The following is a 6,207-nucleotide window of genomic DNA, read 5'->3' on the forward strand; positions in this document are numbered from 1 at the left end:
ACAAGAAGGCAGCCATTCCAAGACACCCATCCCCCCACCCACCCAGGCGGATGGCTGCTGGACATTGGAAGAATCATATGACATCCTTTAAGAGACACCTGGGAACAGAAGGAGGCACAGCTCCTCGTTAGTATAGTGGTTAGTATCCCCGCCTGTCACGCGGGAGACCGGGGTTCAATTCCCCGACGGGGAGGTTGGAGTTTTTATTACCCTGGCACTGATATTAAGCTTGTGTAGCTCGTGGGTTTCCCTTCACAATCCTGCCGGGGAACGTTTTGCAAGCGCGCAAGCACGTTTTCTCTAAGCGCTCGCTTTCACGCGTGCGCTCGCCCGGCGGGAGCAGCCGCCTGGGGGAAACGCTGTATCTCGTGGGCGGCGCGCATTGGACAGCGGCCTGCGCGTGCGCAGAGGCGCCCCGCCAGCCCGAGCGGGGTCAGGGGCTGGGCGCGCAGCCCGTTTGGGCGGGGAGAGCGCGGGAGACTCCGCCCCCTAACGGCGGGGCGGGGCGAGAGCGGAAACGGCTCGGGTACAACGAGGAAGGAGCGGTTTCCTGCCACCCTGGGGACCCATCGGGTGGGAAGGCGTCGTCTCCCGCCTCCGGGCCAGCGGAGAGCTGGCTGTCAGAAGCTGAGTCCCGGAGGAAGCAGTCTCCGCCTCTGCCAGACACTGAGCGAGGAGCCGTGAGCGGAGCAAGGGGGCGGGTGTGGCCGCCATGTTATCGGAGTCCTAAGAAACCGCGAGAGCCACAGCCCAGCAGGACCTCGTGGCGCAACGGTAGCGCGTCTGACTCCAGATCAGAAGGCTGCGTGTTCGAATCACGTCGGGGTCATGTCTCTTTTGCTTCCACTTCAACTGTCGCTGTACACCTAACCTCGATGTGTTCCCGCCATTTTTTTCCTAAAATGATTTTTGTCTTTAAAACAAAACAAAAGTCCTCATTCTAAAGCTGTACTCCCTGAAAAATGAGGTTTACCGTATATGAAGGCGCACTAAGGCTGTTTGTGGACTTACAAAGTCAGAGTTTTGGTCATTAATACGCATAGTGCATTGAGAGTGGACAGTGCCGTGCGTTAGACTTATGAACCCACTGTGTCGCTGCAGTTACACAGTATATAATGGTTTTAGGCTGTTTGCCCTTTGAAAAAACGTATAATAGAGTACAAAATTCATAAAGTTAAATGAATTATTTTGAGCAGAAGGAAACGGTTTTATTTTAACCCACCAAATGCCAACTGTTGGATTAAGTGCACACAAGTAGCATCAACAGTTTGGAGTGAAAACGTAAACTCTGCCTTGGGTCATGTGAGCACATTACAAATTGATACTAACAGTTCTGTCTACATCACAAAAATAAGAAGTCAAATGATCTCATGCTTGGTCCGAGCTAAAATCAAAGAACTACTGTGACAGATGCATTACCATCCAAAGGCAAGGAAGGCAGGTAGCTTCCATTAGAGATTGAATTATCTCTGAAATTTGGCCACTTAAACCTTAGCACGCCAAACCCCCAGTACCTGTGACTATTGGAGACTGGACATTTAAAGAGATGATTAAGGAAAAACAAGGCCAATAGGTTAAATCCTAATCCAATCTGACTGGTGTGCCATATTTAAAAGAGAAAATTTGGTCACACATCAAGGATGTGTGCCCATAGAGGAAAGGTCATGCGAATCAATATGCAACAAGAAAGGTAAGGTTTCAAAAGCATCCAATGCTAGTATGATGAAAATGAAAAGAAAGGTTAACAAGAGGCAGATCGTAAGGAACCTGTTGTACCTTCTCACTAATTGATTCTGGAAGTAACACGGAAGTGTAACTCATGACTTTGACAAGATTATAACATAGAAAAACAAAGAGAAAAAAAAGAGAACTATTTACTAATGATTTTGACAAGATTACAACATAAAAAAAATAGTGGCCTAGAATTTTCCTGTACTGAACCCTGAGAACAAGTTAAGAGTACACATTTTGAGGCCCACCCCAGACTTAACACAGACTCAGGAACTTCTGGGGTGAGAAACAAGCCACCAGCTTTTCAACACATTGTTATGTAAAGGATGTAAAGTTTAAGAACCTCTCTCTGTATCAGAGGAGACTGAAGGGCCTACTTACTTCACAGGTTAAGAGGATCAAATCAAATATGCTGCTGCCTGTGGCTGTTTGACCTAGGTGTCCCCCATATACTTAGGTGCTCTGAATATAAGTAGGTCCCCAGCTGGTGGCCATCTGGAAATTGGAGCCTCCTGGAGGAAGGAGGTGTGGTGTTGTAGGTGGGTTGATGGGTGTTATAGCCATCTTCTGCTTGCCAGTGTTTGGCACACAGCTGCTATTTTCTACCTGATATTAGTCAGGAGATGGATGCCCAGCCTCTGCTCATGCCACATTTTCCCCTGCCATCATGGACGTTTCCCCTCAAGTCTGTAAGCCAAAATTAACCCTTTCCTCCCTGTGGTCGTTTGAAGTTCCCCAGTAGAATCAAAAAGCTTGTCCGTAGCCTGGCAGGAGAAGGTATCACTGGGGAGGCTCTGATTCCCAGCCCACAGTATGAGGAGTCAGTTTTGCCAGAGTCCCTGCTGCTTGCTGGGCTCCCTGCTGTTTGGCTGACGATTTTGCTGTAGCGTGTGGTGCTGGCTGCATGGTGGTGTATCTCAGCTTGGATCTGTGAAAGGGGCCAGCTTCCACCATCAACAGAACTTCCACTGTATCTGTAAGCTTCAAATAAATCCCCTCTGCCCATAAACTGCCTGGTTTGGAAGTTCATCCCAGCAACGTGGATCTGACTACAACACTCACCTAAGCTGTTTCTGCTTGGATGTTTGTCCCAGTAACGAGGAGCTGACTGCGACCCTACCTAAGCTGTAAAGCAGTATGTCTGTCTACAAGGAGCTGACTGCAACCCTACCTAAGCTGTAAAGCAGTATGTGTGTCTCCATTAACACTGTCACTGACCTTCCATAAGTCTCAAGCTCCTTTCCCAAAGATGTACCTGTGTCATCTCTTAGAATGGCCAATCTGATGACTGTCTAGACTCTGAAACAATCTAAAGTCCAACATTTCATTTTGAATAATTTTTAGTTATTTATTTGCAAGCAGGAAGACAGAATGGACATGCCAAGACCTTCAGCCACTGCAAATAACTCCAGATGCATGTACCACTTTACACATCTGGCTTTACCTGGGTACTGGGGAATTGAATGCAGGTTGTTACGTTTTGCAGGCAAATGCCTTAACTGCTGAGCCATCTCTTCAGGCCCCAACACTTCATTTCAACCTAATCTGTGTTCATTATATAGGGATGATGTGTGGAAAGAAAGTGGAGTAGACATGCCCATGCATGAATCTTCAACTCTTGGCACTTAATAGCTTTATGTCTTTGCTCTATTTTACTAAAAATGTTCTGATTTTTACCAGAATATTTGTCAACTAATACAGAATACTTTGAGCATGTATTTGAGATTATTTTATTTGTTTGTTTGTTTATTTATTATCTAAGAGAGATAGAGAGAGGCAGACAGAGAGATGGAAAGAGAGAGAATGGGTGCGCCAGTGCCTCCAGCCACTGCAAATGAATTCCAGATGTGTGTGTCTCCTTGTGCATCTGGCTTATGTGGGTCCTGGGGAATCAAACCTGGATCCTTTGGTTTTTCTTTTTTAAGTTTACTTACCTATTTGCAAGCAGAGACAGAGATAGAGAAGAGAGACAGAAAGAATGGGTACGCCAGGGCCTCCGGCCACTGCAAACCAACTGCACATGCATGTGCCACTTTATGCATCTGGTTTCATGTGGGGACTGTAGAATCAAATCCTGGTCGCTAGGCTTTGCAGGCCAACCTAGGATGTCAAGAATGTGGCTTTTCCATTCTGCATGCAGTTCAATGGAAGAAACAGAAGTCACCAGTGAAGATACTCAACAGTGGACACTGCAAGCCTTATATTTGGCCAAATGAGCCAACGGGTGCAATAGTGGCATGTCTGTCATGGTGGAAATCAACTGCCCTCTAATTGGACGGGAGGCCTGCTCCATAGGAGGAAATACATCCCTGATACTGAAAACTTAAAACAGGGGTAGTCATGAGCCCTAGGGGTGTAACATCTGCTGATGTCTGGATAAATGTATATACTATGCTTATCAAACTGCCCAGTAAGCACTTCTTTTAACGTTCATATATAATGCTACTCTCACTTTTGGTAGAGAACCTTCTCTTTTCAGATGGCAGTGACCTTGGGATGACTCAGAAGGTATCATGGTGCTGGAAAGAAGTGACAGGAGTGCTCAGTACAGCAATATCTCTATCACACCTTCCAAGGTTCAGGGTCCATTGCGGAAGAGATGGCAGAAAGAATGTAAGAGCCAAAGCTCCCCTCAGACACAAAATGGCCTGGATATCCATGGCCTCACAGTGCCTGACACTACCTACACAAGACCATCATAATAGGAAGAAAAGCTCATGACATCAAAATAAAAAAGAGGCTGATTGAGAGGGGAAGGGGATAAGATGGAGTTTCAAAGAGGAAAGTGGGGGAAGGGAGGGCATTACCATGGGATATTTTTTATAATCATGGAAGTTGTTAATTTAAAAAAATTGAAAAGAAAAAAGAACAAACAAATAAATAATAAAACATATAACCACAGTTTTTAAAAAATGTGGCTTTTGGGCTGGAGAGATGGCTTAGCAGTTAAGGTGCTTGCCTGAGAAGCCCAAGGACCCATGAAAGCCAGATGCACAAAGTAGCACATGCATCTGAATTCTTTTGCAGTGGCTGAAGGCCCTGGTGCACCCATTCTCTTCTCTTGCTCTCTCTCAATAAATAAATAATTTAAGAAAAATAATATGGCTTCTTTTGTTTGTTTTGTTTTTTGGAGATAGGTTCACTCTATCCTGGCTGACCTGGAATTCACTATGTAGTCTCAGGGTGGCTTTGAACTCATGGTAAGCCTTCTACCTCTGCCTCCCAAGTGCCGGGATTAAAGGCATGCACCACCATGCCCAGCTTGAATATGGCTTTTATGACAATGTAGTTTTTTTTTAAATATTTTTTTGGTTTGTTTATTTATTTGAGAGTGACAGAGAGAGAGGCAAAGAGAGAGGCAGAGAGAGAGAGAGGAGAGAGAGAGAATGGGCTCGCTAGAGCTTCCAGCCACTTCAAATGAACTCCAGATGCGTGCGCCCCCTTGTGCATCTGGCTAACATGGGTCCTGGGGAATTGAGCCTCGAACCGGGGTCTTTAAGCTTCACAGGCAAGCGCTTAACCGCTAAGCCATCTCTCCAGCTCAGACAATGTAGGTTTTTAAAATATTATTTATTTGACAGACAGAAAGAGGCAGAAAGAATGGGCACACCAGGGCCTCCAGCCATTGCAAAGGAACTCCAGAAGCATACACCACCTGTGCAGCTGGCATACAGGACTCCTGGGGAATTGAACCTGAATCCTTAGACTTCACAGGCAAGTACCTAAACTGCTGTGGTGGTTTGGTTCAGGTGTCCCCCATAAACTTAGGTGTTCTGAATGCTAGGTTCCCAGCCAATGGAGATTTGAGAATTAACACCTCCTGGAAGGAGTGTATTGCTGTGGGTGGGCTTATGGGTGTTATAGCCAGTTTCCCTAAGTCAGTATTTGGCACACTCTCCTGTTGCTATAGTCCACCTTATGTTGGCCAGGGGGTGATGTCCACCCTCTGCTTATGCCATCATTTTTTCTGCCATCATGGAGCTTCCCCCTTGAGCCTATAAGCCAAAATAAACCTCTTTTTTTTCCAACAAGTTGCTCTTGGTTGGGTGATTTCTACCAGTATTGTGAACCTAACTGCAACAACCACTAAACCATCTCTCAAGCCCATGGTGTGGTGTTTTAACATATAACTATCATAAGGAATTTGTTATGATTTGAATCTGGAACTCCCCACCCACCCCCCTCCCACACACAGGATCATATTTTGAGCACTTAGTTCCTAGCTTGTGATTTTTTTTTTTTTTCTTTTTGGATTTTCGAGGGTAGGGTTTCACTCTAGCCCAGGCTGACCTGGAATTGGTCTCAGGCTTTCCTTTAAATTCATTGAAATCCTCCTACCTCTGCCTCCCAATTGCTGGGAATAAGGCATGCCCTACCACTGGCTTTTTTTGGGGTGCTTTTTAAGGTAGGGTCTCTCTCTAGCCCAGGTTGACCTGGAATTCACTATGTACTCTCAGCCTAGCCTCTAACTCACAG

At 45.9% G+C, this 6,207-nt stretch overlaps 2 non-coding genes across 2 annotated transcripts; both read left to right on the forward strand.

The window, feature by feature from the left end:
• Positions 1-121: 121 nt before the first annotated feature.
• Positions 122-193, forward strand: Trnad-guc. The gene has a single exon. It is a non-coding gene; the product is annotated as a tRNA-Asp (tRNA).
• Positions 194-757: 564 nt separating this feature from the next.
• Positions 758-829, forward strand: Trnaw-cca. The gene has a single exon. It is a non-coding gene; the product is annotated as a tRNA-Trp (tRNA).
• The last annotated feature ends 5,378 nt before the right edge of the window (positions 830-6,207 follow it).

The sequence above is a fragment of the Jaculus jaculus genome, chromosome 6, assembly GCF_020740685.1.
Source record: "Jaculus jaculus isolate mJacJac1 chromosome 6, mJacJac1.mat.Y.cur, whole genome shotgun sequence".
Taxonomy (NCBI): Eukaryota; Metazoa; Chordata; class Mammalia; order Rodentia; family Dipodidae; genus Jaculus; species Jaculus jaculus.